Below are 15,694 nucleotides of genomic sequence, written 5' to 3' on the forward strand. Positions count from 1 at the left end.
AAAATATATTATAGTTAAGGGTATAACCTTTGGAGTAAAACAAACATTATTTTAATCTTGGTTCTACTATATAATAGCTGTGCGATCTCTGGCACGTTACTGAAACTTGCTGAAATTTAATTTTGTTATCTATGAAATCTGGTTACTAGAACTACCTACTTCAAACAGCTGTTGTGATCCTTTAATTAATGTAATATAATATATATGTCAAGAACTGTGTAGGGTCTGAGATTTTATCCTACTTACAACCTAACAAGTTAGCTTATTACTATTTTATGGATATTGACAGAAGACAAGAGACTCCTGGGTCAGAGACAAACAGCTTCATTACTCATGACAAAAGCATTAGTCAGAGTTTCGCGTTGGCTTTCACTGATTGCTCATGCTTCTCAGTTCTCACAGGGATGATGCAAAAGGCCCAACATAGATGTGTGCACACATGGTGGATTGTATTATAGAACACTGTGTTTGGGGGATTCAATATTTTTATAGTAAACTGAAGTAAGACTACTCTTTGTCCGGGGGAAATGTTACCTTATCGGCCATGCTTGCTCACTGAAAACCATGAGAAATAATCAAGGTAAAGAGGAGTTAGGACCTTGCATTTTGATCATAACCAGTAAGGACTTAAAGGGTTACTCAAAGCTCATGGTGGATTGTCTCTCCCAACCAAATTTGCTTAGTACTTAGTAATTACACACCAAATAGTCATTATGATCACTGTCACTGTGAGTCTCATAAAACCCAATCAGGAAAGAATGCTTGCCGCAATCTATAGATGAGGAAACTGTCTCAGAGAAGTGAAATAGCTTGCTCTACGGTGATACCCTTTAGGCAAGTGCTGATTCTGAGTCCTAAAATCAGAAATCATGACCCCAAATCCTAAGCCCATTCCTCTCCGTCCAGATGTCTATTTGTAAAAATAAGTGGCACATACCATTAGCCCAGAACTGGCTGCACAGTTCGTGGGATTTGGTGTCCACATTGCTAGAATTCTTGAACTTTAGAACCAAAGCGGCCCTAACTAGAATCTATTCTAATGGATTCTGAACTGTGTTTACCAGGGACCTGGCTGTCCACTGAGCTTCCTCAAAGGTTACCAAGGGTGAGAAGGGAAGGTTGGAAAAGGCCTCTCGTCAAGCAGCTCCTTTAACATCAGATCACTTTGGATTTTTTTTTTTAAGGGAAGGTATGCTCCTAGAAAATCTCAGATCTGACTCTTTTGTTTTAAAGATGAAGAAGCTAAAGCCCACAAAGATGAAAGGATTTGGCCAAATTTACATGAGTAACAGAACCATGTCTCGCCTTTGCCCTCCTGGCTTGCAGACAAATGTTTTTTCTACCAAGCTGGAGGTGGCCTCAGATAAGTGTAAAAGCTGTTATAGAATGAGATGCACTTCTAAAACCAGACAGTAACAAGCCACTATCAGGAAGCTATGCACTTTGAATTGCCTGGCTAGACATGACAATGATCTCTTTTACCAGCTAATGCAACACAGTGCCTGGAGTCAAAAAGCTTGGCGTGACTCCCTGGTACACTGGGTAATGAGCTAGCTGATGTTCATTCATTCACTATTTCATGCAAATATTCATTGAGCGTCTATTACATGCCAGCGACTGTGCTAATTCCCAGGGATACAACTGTGAAAAAGACATATTTTGAATAAGTTACTGAAAATTTCTATTCATTCATTCAAAAATAAGTATTGAGCACCTACTATAAGTCAACCACTGTGAGAGACATTGCCTCCCAGGCTAGTAGTGGGTAAGAGATAAACAAGAATCTGTAATACAGAACGATAAGTGTCAAAGAGAGATATATTAAGAAGTACACAGAGATACCTCACTCAGCTTTGAGGACCCAGGGAAAGGTCCCTGGAAATACTCAAGATGAAGTTGAGATCTGAGGGGGAGAGAGAGAGACTAGTGCCATTACCTCAGCTATACAATGAGAATAATCTTATCTTACTCTCGGGGATGCTATGATGTTCCAAGGAGATACACTGGTCCTCCCTTACCTGCAGGGGATACGTTCCACACCCCCAATGGATGCCTTAAACTGCAGATAGTACCGAACTCTTTAAGTCTTATGCTTTTTCCTACACATACCTATCCATGATAAAGTTTAATTTATGAAATAGGCACAGTGAGAGATTACAAACAATAACTAATAATAAAATGGAATGATTAAAACAATATACTGTAATAAAAGTTATGTGAATGTGGCCTCTCTCTCTGATAACTGACCTGCTATCCTAGACTGCTACCAAGTGATGAATAAGCAGGTAGCGCATACAGTGTCCGCATGGTGGACAAAGGGATGATTCGCTTCCTAGGCTGGATGGAGCAGGATAGTGGGAAGTGTCGTCATACTACTCAGGATAGCACGCAATTTAAAACTTATGAATTATTTATTTCTGGAATTTTCCATTTAATATTTTTCAGACCACAACTGACCTCAACGGAAACCGTGAAAAGTGAAATTGTGGATAAGGGGGGACTACTGTATTCATGTGTCCAGCCTGGCTCACAGGGATGTCCCTACTGTCACACACACACAGGAGCTGACCAGGACCTATGTCAGTCTGTGGCTGAGGACCAACCAAGCCAGCAGCCCACATGGGAAGAAATCCTCATCTGCAGCCCCATTAGCATCAGGGGGCGAGTAACCAGGCCCAGACACTGGCCTTGGAAAGGAGCCTACACTGCTGGCCACTTCGTTTGGAAATTTCACCCTGTGGCAAAGACGGCACCAAATATAATTTTCCTCCCAAAGTGGTTTCCTCCTGCAGCCCTCCTCTATTGTCTCCCCCCACCCCACCCCTGCACCAAATGATTTATGTCAGAGTGAAGGCCTTCACCCCTTTGTAGTCCATCTGGCCTTCCTGCCTTAGCCTGCGGGGAGGGTGTAATCCTGTGTTTATAGCTTTACAGACAGTTTCCATGGAAATTATGACAACATTACAGCTACTGTAGAGCCACATCATTGCTGATTAAATGAGGAGACAGGGCTTGAAAGGGGAAATCTGGAATTAAATATCAACAACCTGAATCCTTAGAGACAATAGCTAGTTTTCATAGCGTTGTTCCCATCAACAGTAAAAACAATAACAAACTACTATTGTTCTTACATTGATAGTATGAAGAAGGGTTATTTCGCAAATCCTTTGTGGCAGCTATAACAACTACAGGCCCCAAGCAAGTGCTCATTGGCAATATTCAGAAAGGAAGATTGCACTCATGTGTGGAAATAAAAAATAAATAAATAAATAAATAAATAAATAAATAAATAAATAAATAAATAAAACAAGCTCATGAATACAGAGAACAAACTGGATGTTGCCGGAGGTGGGGGCGAGGGGTGGGCGGAATAGGAAAAGGGAATCGAAAAGTACAAACTTCCAGTTATAAAAGAAATAAGTCCTGGGATGTAATGTACAGCATGATGACTATAGTCAACAATACCGTATTATATATCTGAAAGTTGCTAAGAGAGTAAATCTTAAAAGTTCTCATCACAAGAAAAAAATTTCTGTAACTATGTATGGTGATGGATGCTCACTAGACTTATTGTGATCATTTTGTAATAAATATATAAGTATCGAATCACTATGTTATATACCTGAAACTAATATATTATATGTCAATTATACCTCAATAACAAGTAAAATAAAACCAAACAAAATAATAAAATTAAAAAGGGCAAGGTAAAACTTTAGATAGAGTTTAGAGAATCAAGGAATATGACTTAAATAACTGAATCCTGCAAATTTCTACCATGTTACACAAGACCAGGCAGGCTACAATTACATCTGATTTGGCGTGGTTTCTCAACTGCTCTTTCAAATCACTGCAAGAGCTTTGTAAGGAATTGGGAAATAGAAATGTTTAATTAGGGGAAAGGAGTGGTCAGCATCACTTAATAGGTCCCAAACGTTGAGATAGTAAAGATAATAACCACAGAACTGTACCTCCGTTGGGAGTTTCTCTCCAGCATTGTCCCTTACTCATGCTGTGGCCCACATTTTCTTCCATGAGAATTAAGTCTCTTTTTTTTTTTCAGTCACCTATGTTTTGAGGTTAACTTGAGCAGGATTCTCTTCTTTGTAAGAGAAAATATAATGCTTTTATTTCATTTCAAAAGCAATGCAAGGTCTTTGTGGAAAATGTTGCTGAAGGAATAGAAAAAACACATAAGTTATCCATTATCCCACTGCTCAGAACTATACCACTGCTAAGATTTTGCTAAATTTCCATTTAATTTTTTTATTGTGGCTGACAGCATGGGATTGGGGATTTAGACAGAATTCTCTCTTTGCAAGTTTTTTGAGCTCATGCAGCTTATTTAACCTCTCTGAGCCTCAGTTTTCCAACCCATGGAGTTGACAACACTTTCAGAGAGTTGAGGGACTTAACAGACCAAGAATACTTTCTCATGCCGTAATTATTCTTCAGCATCATTTTTAATGTCCCTATAGTATTCTGTCATTGGAATATGCCATAATTATTTATAATATCCTGTTACTGGATCAGTTAGTTATCTTATATATTTACTATTACAATACATAGAGTGACTGCTTATCACCTCTAGTCCTTCCTTTTGTTTCCTATAGATTATTCAGCAGAGGGGTTTAAGTCAACTAATTTACACCAAATATACTGAGCACATGTGACTATGGTGGACACTGAGGAAGAGCAGTCAGGAGTGAGTGGTGAGTACCCTTACAGAGCTGAGTGAGTGAGGAGCGTGGACAGCGTGCTGGGCTGGGGAATAGACAATTTGGTTCTTAGCTCTGCCCACCCACCCCCAACCCCCTTCTACTAACGGCATAACTTAGACGAGTGACCTAATCTCTCTTCTCTCATTTGTAAAATCGGTGTAATTATAGTTCCTCCCTCCAAGGGTTTTTGTGAACAGATTAAATAAATTTTAAGTGCTCTAAAAAGTGCCTTGGCGCAACACTATTCACAGCAGACAAAAAACGGAAAGCCAACTGTCCACTGGCTGGTGAGTGGATAAGCGATGGTATAGCCATGCACGGGAATAATATCCAGCTACACAAAAAAAGGAATAAAGTACTGATGCACGCTACAATATGATGAACCTTGAAACATTGTACTAAATAAAATAAGTCAGACCAAAAAAGGGGGCGGGGGCACATACTGTGTAATTCTATTTATATGGAATGTCCAGAACAGGCCAATCTATAGCCAAAGCAGAACAGCGGTGGAGCAAGTAATGAGGAATTAGTGCTTCCTTTTGAGGTGATGGAAAAGTTCTAGAACAAGATAATGATGACTGTACAACACTGTAAATGTACTTAATACCACTGACTTGTACTTTAAAATGGTTAAAAATGTAAATCTTATGTTATATATTTTTTACCACAGTAAAAAAACCAACAAAATAAAATACTGCCTGATATATAAGAAGCACTCCACAATTATTATTTTTCATACTTATTCCCCTCTCAAGGTTTCAGTTTTCGTATTTATAAAGCGAAGGGGACAAAATAATCTTTGAAATTGCTTCTAGCTCTGAGATTCCACAGTCTAGCTGGATGCATCTGCCTGTTGATGAAGAATTCTTTTCATGAATATCTACTTCCTGCCCTCTCTCTCCTCTGGCCTGACAGAGACCCAGTGTCCTTCTCCTGAGCACTCATTTTGAAGCTGTCACTACCTCTTCAAGTACCTAATAGATCTCTGATTGGTGGTGGCCCTGAAGAGGCTCATGGCAGACTCTCAGTAAATATCTGGTGGACGCATGAGTGGACAGAATAAAAAACGAATGGAAGAGTGAATGCACAGCCATTGAGTCTCCCCGCAGAACCTCAAGTGGAGGCAGCCCTTGCCGAATTCCTGAGCTCCACGACAGAATGCTCGTGGTGACCGTACCTCTTCCAAAAAGTAATAAACACCTTCCCAAGTACACCCACCCTTTCTCTCAAAATCCCTAATCACACTTTTATTGGACAAGCCATTATTTCAGCTCCCAAAGCTCCATAGTTTTAATCTGTTGCCATGTCTTAAGGGTGAGTGAGGCTAGCATTCTCCCCGTTCCCTTATGTCACCATCTGCCAACATTCCGAGAGGACTTCTTTCCCACATTTACCTCTCCTCTTTGCAGTTCCAAGCTGTTTGCTGCCTTCACACTTCTCCACTTCCTAGCACTCCAGCAAAGCCGTATTCTAACTTTGACTTCCTTCTTCCTCATCACTTGGACTTCCTTTATTTCTGTCATTTCCAAGTGAGCCTCTTAAAACTTCTCCTTTCTTCCGTCTCTGTTCTTTACAAAGCCGTGTTGCCACTTCACAGATTTGCATTCCTAAAATGTCCTGCACTGTTCTCCCCTTCATTGTCAGATATGTATTTTTAATTTCCTCCTCCAATCTCAGACATCCCGAAAGAGGGAAATGAGTGTTTCTTGTTGAGCCTTTTAGATTGTCTTGTTTAGTTACCAAATCTCCTTCAAATGTTTGAAGTTTTTCACACTGAAAGTTGCTAGGGTTCATTCTGCCACTCTAATACATATGCGCGCATGTCCCTTTTCTTGTATTCAAGACCAGGAGTTGACAAACTATTGTCCTTAGGCCAAATCCAGCCCACCACCTGACTCTGTAAATAAAGTTGAATTGGCACATAGCTACCCCGTTCATTTACATATTGTCTATATAGAGGCTCTTGCTATACAGAGTTTAGTAGTAAAACAGACACTTGATAACCTGCAAAGTCTAAAATATTTACTATCTGGACCTTTACAGAAAAAGTTTACAGACTCCTGTTGTGGACAATGAAGGGACATCTCAGCCTTTATTTTCAAATTCTTAGCTGACAGCATGCATTGCCAGGTGCTGGCTTCATTTCAAATCCTCCACACCCATTTGAAACTCCCTGACCCTGTAATCTCACTAAAAAATCACGTAAGAGTACCACTGGCTGGCTTCCTGACTCTCCCTTGGTGGTGTGTAGGAGAAAACTATATCTCTGGAAAGGTTTTCCCTCGCTATCAACTGTGTGAGACATCATCATTCATCAACTGTATTTTTTTTTCCCTTCTCACTATGTATCCATTTATCACACAACTTTCCATTTCGTTGTTTTTATTTATTTCTAAGTGATAGGATGTGGGAATATTAGAGGAAAACAGCCCCTCCCTACCAAATCAACCGAAGCATTGAATCTTTTCTCATTGGACATAGTCTAGCGGCTTAACAACAAACCAAGTAGTTCTGTGCTTGACAGAGACTGTCCAGAATGGGCAGCGTGTGGACTTGCAAGGCCCTGTAGACTGGATTTGAGCCCGATCTCTGCCACCATCCTTCAAATACTGTCTGCCCTTGGGAGGTGCCTTTAAATCAGGCCGACCTCCCAGTGAGCCATAGCACCCAATAAAAATTATCATTAGGCACTTAGGGCTTCTCATGAAACTGTCCTACTCCCTCTCCGCTTCTTCCTTCCCTTTCTCTATCTCCTGGATGCTTTCTAGGGCCTCATATCTTCCCATGTTTTCTGATTTAGCTACTGTGTTCACCTTTTGGACTAGACCAAATTCTGCTTTGCTATTTCAATTTTGTGAGCCACATCCTCTCACTCTCCAGAAAGTCCCACCAGTTAGCAGGCATTTTATTTTGGATAATCCTTTTCGCCAAGTCAGCTCTAGGTGCTGGACCCCATTTGGCACTGATGCTTAACTGCTACCACATAAAAGGAGAACAGAAAAGTGGTATGTCAAAAGCAATCAGACAGTCCTAGCACTTAAATCCTGACTTTGTCTATTTCTAATTATATGATTATACGACGTCAGGTAACTTCTCTGAGGTTAAGTTTCTCCTCCAGACTATGTTGATATCAATACCTATTTTGTAGAGTTATCATGAGAATTAGAGACAGTGTCTTGCATAAATTAGTTACCCATAAATGGAACTTTTCATTTGGACATAACTTGGACATCATATTTGTGCCTCCAAACCCAAGGAAAAGTAAAATGCCAAGAGATGAAGGTTAGAATGACTTTGGTAGAGAAAAATTCTGTTCCTTTGGTTGATCTCCTTTTACAACTTTAACTTTCTATGTTTTAACTCCAGCTAAGATTTAAAATCTTCTTCATCCCACATCTTTTACTTTGTCCCCACTTACCTGGCTCTTGTGACCTTTAATCTCATCTGCTGTTAAGCAATGTTGTCCAGGCTGTGCCCTTCTTTCTTACAGAATTTACACAAAAGGCTTCCCAGGCTTTATACACTTAGAGTCCTGCCTGTAAGGTGTCATGCAGAAAGTGACCATCCCATACTCAGTGTTCCTGTAGCATATAATGACCATACCACATGCGGACATCTCTAGGAATTTTCCATTGTCCAAGAGTAGTGAAATGAATATGTACAAAGATTTATCTAGAAGATGGTCAATTGTCTCCTTATTTACAACAGCAAAAGAAAAGTGAAATCAAAATTGAAAAAGAACTTAAATATCCAATTTAAAAGTAATTAGTAATTAAATATGTACTATCTCACAATGGAGTACTATAAAGCCATTGTAAATAATGCTTTAGAAAATCTCTGATGCTCTGAAAAGATGCCCTAACAACTTAAGTTTAAAAATATAGTTTAGGGTTTCCAGTCCAGCATGTAAAGAGCTCCATCTTAACAATAAGTGAAAAGCTGAGCAAACTGACAAGTCGATAACTCTTCTTAGATCCAGCAGAAAGGTGAAGTCACAGGGAAAGCCACTGCCCCCAAAATTGGGGAGACAGACAGGTAGATACAGAGAATCACTTACCTGAACAGAAACCCACAAGCAAACACTTTCATGGGAACTAACCAGGGCAGGAAAACCTGACCTGTAGATGACAAATTGTTGGAGGTTCAGTGTGGACAATTCTAAGAGTTAAAAACTCCAGGGGGACCCAACTGTTGGAGGGCCCTCACAGTTATGACCATCACCTCCAAGAGCTCTACTAGGTCCTCACGGTGAATAGTAGAGAAAAATCTCCTCCTGCTTCTGGCAGGGGGAGGGGAAAAGGAACCATTTCAAAATACACCAGACCATTCTGTTCTCCTTAACAAAGCCCATCTTTGGGAGAAACTATTTTCTCAGAGCCTAACCTACCTGAGGGGGAAGGGGGAAATCCATATCAGCCACCTCTGACCTTCCATGTGAGAGAAGGGAAATGCACAATTCCAGCCCCCTCCCGCCATCCTGTCCCACCTAAGGGGGGCAGGCACTGAGAAGCATGGTGAAGTCCACAGTCCACAGGCATGAGTTCACCGGGAGACTAAGTCCTAAGCATAAGACTATAGAATGCTCCCATCCCTCCATGCCTTACTACTATATTACTAACGTTGTATGTATTGGAGTTCATTTCATCCACTGGTTGTATCCACCTTTTAATAAAAAAGCACAAGGCATACCAAAAGGCAAAAAACATGGTCTGAAGATACTGAACAGACGTCAGAACCAGAGTGGGACATGGCAGGAATGTTGGAATTATTAGACCAAGTATTTAGAAAAATTATAATTAATATGCTTCAATGAAAAAGTAGATAACATGTAAGAACAGATAGATAATGTAAGCAAAGAGATGGAAATTCTAAAGAATCAAAAAATGCTAGAAATAAAAAACACTGTATGAAGAATGCCTTTGATGGGCTCTTTACTAAGCTAGACAGGACGGAGGAAAGAATCTCTGAATTTGAGGATATAATAATAGAAACTTCCAAAACTGAGCAACAAGAAAAAGAGACTAAATAAAACATAACAAAATACCCAAGAACTATGGGACAACCACAAAAAGTGTAACATGCATAATGGGAATACCAAAAGGTGAAGAAAATTAACATCAAACACTAAATTAATGTCAAACACCAAACCACAGATCAAAGAAGCTCAGAGGATATCAAAACAAAACAAAACAAAATGAAAACAACTATATCTAGGCACATCATATTCAAATTTCAGAAAATCAGAGATAAAAAACCTTCTGAGACGCCAGAGGAAAAAACACCTTACCTAAAGAGAAGCAAGGATAAGAATTACATCTAACTTTCAGAAACCACCCATGCAAGAAGAAAATAGAGTGAAATATATAATGTGTTGAAAGAAAAACCAGCCTAAAATTCTGACCTTGGGAAATATCCTTCGAAAATGAAGGAGAAATAAAGACTTTCTTAGACAAACAAAAATGAGGAAATTTGTTGGCTACGAATTTGTAGATCTGTCTTACCAGAAATGTTAAAAGTTCTTCAGAGAGAAAGAAAATGACATAGGTCAGAAACTTGGATCTACATTAAAAAAAGGAAGAGTACTGAAGAAAGAATAACTGAAGACAAAATAAAATAAAATCTTTCATTTTTCTTAACTGATCTAACATAAATTAATCCAAAATAATAGCAGCAGCGTATTCAGTTATGCATGTGTATACATATATATGTATGCTTATAAGTGAGATGTATAACAGCAAAATTAACTTAAAATATTTTGAGCTAAATAAAAGTAAAAATACAGTGCTTAGAGGGAAATTTATAATATAAAATGCATATATTAGGGAAAAAAAGGCCTAAAGTCAATAGTGTAAGCTTTCATCTTAGGAAACTAGAAAAAGAAGACAAATTAAGTCCAAAGTAAGCAGAAGAAAAGACAGAATAGAATTTAGAACATAAATCAATGAAACTGAAAACAAGAAATCAATAAAGAAGATTAACAAAACCAGGAGTTGGTTCTTTGAAAAGGTCAATAATCAATAAGCTTACAGTCAGGATAACTAAGAAAAAAGGAGAGAAGACACAAATTACTAACAACAGAAATAAAAGAGGAGACATTGCTACAGATCCCATGGATATTATAAGAATAATAGAGGAATATTATGAAAAACTCTATGCCCACAAATTGGATAACCTAGTACACTGACCGCTAACCAGCACCGAGTCTGTAGCCTCATTGCGGCCTTCAATAGTTTTGAATTTTTCTCTTAGATACTAGTCCATAAAAGAACATATATCTTTGAAGAACTGGAAATGACAATGAACTCATTAGTGACTCTAATATTAGAAACACTGACTTATGGCTTTGGTCATACAAGCATTCAGCCAACTAGGTAGTGAAGATGAGCTACTGAGGTACAAGGAAAAATATCAGGATTTCTGTTTGTATTTCTGATAATATCTCTTCCTTCCTAGTTTTACCTTTATTCGTATTGTATCAAGGTCACGAGATATTAGTCCATTATTTGTACATAATTTATATCAATGCACAAGTGGGTACATATACATGCATAGAGAACATGCTCGAAAATTTTTGCATAGAGATGCACAATCAAAAAAGTTTATAGACTATTACCAAAGTGACCATTTGGTCTAGTCCCCTAACTTTAGAAAAAGAGAAACTAAAACTCAGAGAGAAAAGAGGTAACGTGCCCAAGTGGGATAGCTGGTTAAAGGCTGGGTCTCCATTAGCTGAGACTGCTAATGCCTTATGCAGTTATTTGGGGTTTAGTTTTCTTTTCTGCCTCATCTCATTCTTTTGGCGGAGTAGAACTGTTTTGTGAATGTCATATGAGTCCACGTTAAGAGTACAGATACATTTTAATATTACATTTTCCTAGAAGTTTAATATTTAAAAAGCATTCATACACCTAAATGGAATTTTTGCCTCCTTTCAAAAGTGGAAGGCTAAGCTTCCAGTCACAGATTGCATTCTCCTCAGCCAGATTGCCTATTCCTAGTAAGCGTTATCCACTATCTCACAGAAATATTAGTTGAAGGGATAATGCCCAGTGGAAATAAATCATAAGGAGAATCAGCAATAGAAATCACTGACAGAAAAGCAACACAGGCAGTCTCTAGCTGTCTTAAACATTACTTACAAGAGCCGTCAGCAAAATCCTAACTCCAGGGACCATTACTTTGAGGGAACTCTGCCAATCGAAGCATTACTTGGAAGACACATTTTTTATGTTCCTCAAATGCCCAGTGTCAAACTAAACAAAAGTTCTGAAAGGTTTCAAACATTTCCAAGTTTGGAGAAGTGAGTACACTCCAGATTCAAGTGTGGCCTAAGGGCCAGGTAAGCAAGCACCTCTTTTTTTTTCCTAGTCTAAATGCAAACTTTCACTTGTCAGAGGAGCCTGGTAAAATTAATTTACACTGCAGGGTTTGGATTCGGATGACTCCAGAGGGCTTTATAAACCTAGGATTCTATTTTCAGCCATCTTTCCTTATGCGGGCTAAGGAGGAGAACTTCAGTGTCTCTGAATCATTTTGAAAACTTTTCGCCCAGGACCAAAAGAGCAAATGAAAAATAGTGAAAAAGCGAAGAGACACATCTTATTGGTTTTGAATGCTCTCCTTCAACACCTAGAACCCCTGCTGACTTCATAAAGGAAACATCTTACACAAAAGTGGCCCACGTGGGAAGCAGGGAACTAGAAATGACCCACAGCTCCTGAGAGGGAGTTATCGATAGACCCTTGTAATCATATGTCATTACTATGTTTTCGCTGGATGAGAGTCTCTGCAGTATCATTTGCTCTTGGCTGACCATATAACATAATTCTCTTCCCTTTAGTAATTTCACTGCTAGATTCTGGGAACCATCTCGAGAAATGATGGAGAATATTTACTTTTCACTTAGAATTGTTTTTAATGCTCCTACTGTCAAAAATTATTAACAAAAAGTATGTGAGCCAACCATGGAGGATTTTGGCAATATGAACACCTATCATGAGAAAAATCAAACTATAAAATTTAACAAGGTGTTTACAGATAGGTCCAGAACCACAATATAAATACCCCATCATATCTCAAACGTGGAATTTGGCATTCGTAGTATAACTCAGAAATATTTTTATTTTTTATTCTATCAAACACTTTTATTATTTAATTCTTTCATAATTTATTGATTAATTAACTAAGCTCATTTTCTAATGGTGTGACTAATGAGTAGATATGCTAGATACAAAGCATATTTTGAGTTTACCAAGACATTTTTTAAAAACCTTTTTTGATAATTTTGCAATCAACTTGGAAGAACAAGGATTTTGCAGTTATTGTACTTAAAGGCTGAGTAAATGCTTTCCAAGCATCATGAATATTTGGGCTGGTGGCAAGATGAAGGAAGGTTTCTAGAGACGTGTGGAAAGATGTCCTTGCTCTGCATTATAGTAACATGTCAGGTGCAGACACAATGGTCAGGCTCATTAAATTTAAATAAAGCAGCCTCTCAGTCTGGGAAGAGGATGGATTCTGGAATTAGAAAAAATCAGTTTGAATTCTGGCTCACCACTTATGATCTATGTGATCTGGGGCTAACCACTTAGAGTCCCTGATTTTTGATTCCTTTATCTATAAAATCATTTTCTTTAAGAGAAAATAAAAGGGAGGGGGATATGTATTTATGCTAGGTACATAGAAAGTACTTATAGAGAAGGACTCACTATCAAATCTGCAGATGGTCCAAAACTTGGGGTAGGGATGCTATATCACAGAATTGATGCTGTATCAAAATTATCATGGTATAATAGAAAGATGAACTCAGATGGTGATGAATATTATAGTGGGAAGAAAAATAAAATTCTACAGTTAGTGTTCCCTCTCTCCTTTTGGTTCTAAGTTCAGTTGTACCAGCATAGAATGGAGAGCTTATGTGGAAAAGTTTCTGAAGGCTTGAATGATAGGAATTTACTATGGAGACAATAGTAGGACATGGACACTGAATTATCAGGTAATCTTGTACTATAGAAGCATATGGTGTATATAAATCAAGGAAGTTAACTAGCCTAATTCACTTTGCCATGGCCATATCCCATCTGGAGCACTGTGTTCGGTTCTGGGCATTGTATTTTCGAAAGAATATTTACAAAATAAAGTAAACCCTGAAAAGGAAATCCAAATGATGAAAATGATCATACAAGGAAAAGATGAAGAAGTTAGGAACACATATAGAGCAGTAAAAATCAAAGAGTAATACCAATTAATACGCATTGAGTACTTATTATGTGGAAAGTAGTCCAAGATACATGGTTATAGTCTCATAATTTTTAAGAGTTGGGCCAGGTTTTACCCCAGTAGTCCATCCCCAGATCTGGGAGAGATACTGAAGCAATTTTCTAAATATATATTTCTAATCCCTCTCTAACAAGATCGTGGTAAGATTGCACTCTCCCAAATCTTTTGAAGTTGGACATGGACTGATGATTTGCTCTGGCCAATGAAATGTGAGCATAAGTCATATTCATGACTTCAGTGTGGGGGCTGAAGAGATTGTGCACAATTTGCCACATGCTTTTCCCACCATGACTGTGTGGTCATGGAACCTCCATCAGTCTAGGTCTCTGAAGGGCAGTGATGAACTGAGCTGCCCGGCTCATTCATGCTGGCTAAGTAGCAGGAGCAAGAAATGAATTGTTATTGTTTGATTAAGGCATTGACATTTGGGGATTGCTTGTTACTGTGGCATTACCCAACCTTTTCTAACAGATACACGAGTCCACATGCTTAAAATCATTAAAATATTTCAGAAAAAGGAAACATAGTTATTCATATATTTCAAGAAGTCAGAACTAACGATAGTTTGTAGAAATTACAAGTGGGCAGATTTAGGCTTAATATGACTTTTTAAAAGAAAAGTTGCCCAAAAGTTGCTTCATGGGATAGAGAGGTCCCTGAAAATGGCAGTGAAACCAGATGATTATTTTGCATCTATATAGCAAAATAAATGGTTAAATTAAGGGGCGGCTTAATGTATTAAGTATTTATGGAGCACCTCTAATGTGCCAGGTATTTTAGCCACAAAGATAAATCCAAATACACAACCTCTATCCTCAAGGAAATAATGATGAAGTTCAGAAAGAGATAACCTATGGTGTCTCTTCTAACTGTGATTCAACCAAATTAGAGATAATAACATGTCCTGAATGAGCTGACAGCAAGCCCGAACGTACAAATAACCATGTAGCTCTAGAAATCCTGCTGATGCTTAGGTTGTATTATTATTTTTCAATTAGGAGCCAAAAGTATAGGGTTTACAAAAGGAAAGAAAACGAGAGAATTGCTGGGTTTAAAGGAGGAACATTTTTCCTCTCTCTAGTTACCATTTTTAATCTTGCAAACCCAGCGGCATATTATCTGGCTTACATCAGGGGTGTTCCAGCAAGGGGAATAGCACTGACTCACAGCAATTGTTACTGACCTTTTCCATCCCTTCTTCCACCCCTTAGAGTCAGGAAAGGAACATTTCAACACTGATCAACTCAGGCTCCTCTGACAAGTGAAAGTTTGCACTTAAGCCTGAAGGAGGTAATAACCATCCTACAAGGCCATTCTTCAGTTTAGAAATCAGTCAAACCCTTTCCAAAAGGTCTAAAGTTTTTAATAAAAGGGTATTTGAGCAGGGCCTAAAGGAATCCTATATTCTAAACATGTGAAAATCACAAAGTAAGTGATTCCAAGGGACACTGACACTGTTTCTTAATGGCACTTTTAAACAGGACTTGCTTTTTCCTGGTAGTGTCAATAGTTAAAGGTTTGTTTAATTTTTTATATTTCCAAAAATCAAACATTTGAGAGAGATGTGCTTTCCTTTCCCTGGCTCTTAGCATTTTAATGGAAAAACATCTAAAACTTGGGTAAGCATTAACTCTAATTGCTCTGAGGCAGACATTTCCATTTCAAGTTATTATTCATAACAGTATTAGTGCAGA

General features: G+C 38.4%; 1 protein-coding gene across 1 annotated transcript in view; it reads right to left on the bottom strand.

Moving 5' to 3' along the window:
• DPYSL3 (dihydropyrimidinase like 3) overlaps window positions 1-15,694 on the bottom strand; it is a 99,039-nt gene that overhangs the window by 81,831 nt on the left and 1,514 nt on the right. The gene's annotated exons all lie outside the window — the stretch shown is intronic.

Source organism: Pteropus medius, unplaced genomic scaffold, assembly GCF_902729225.1.
Source record: "Pteropus medius unplaced genomic scaffold, Ma_sr-lr_union100, whole genome shotgun sequence".
In the NCBI taxonomy this organism is placed as follows: Eukaryota; Metazoa; Chordata; class Mammalia; order Chiroptera; family Pteropodidae; genus Pteropus; species Pteropus medius.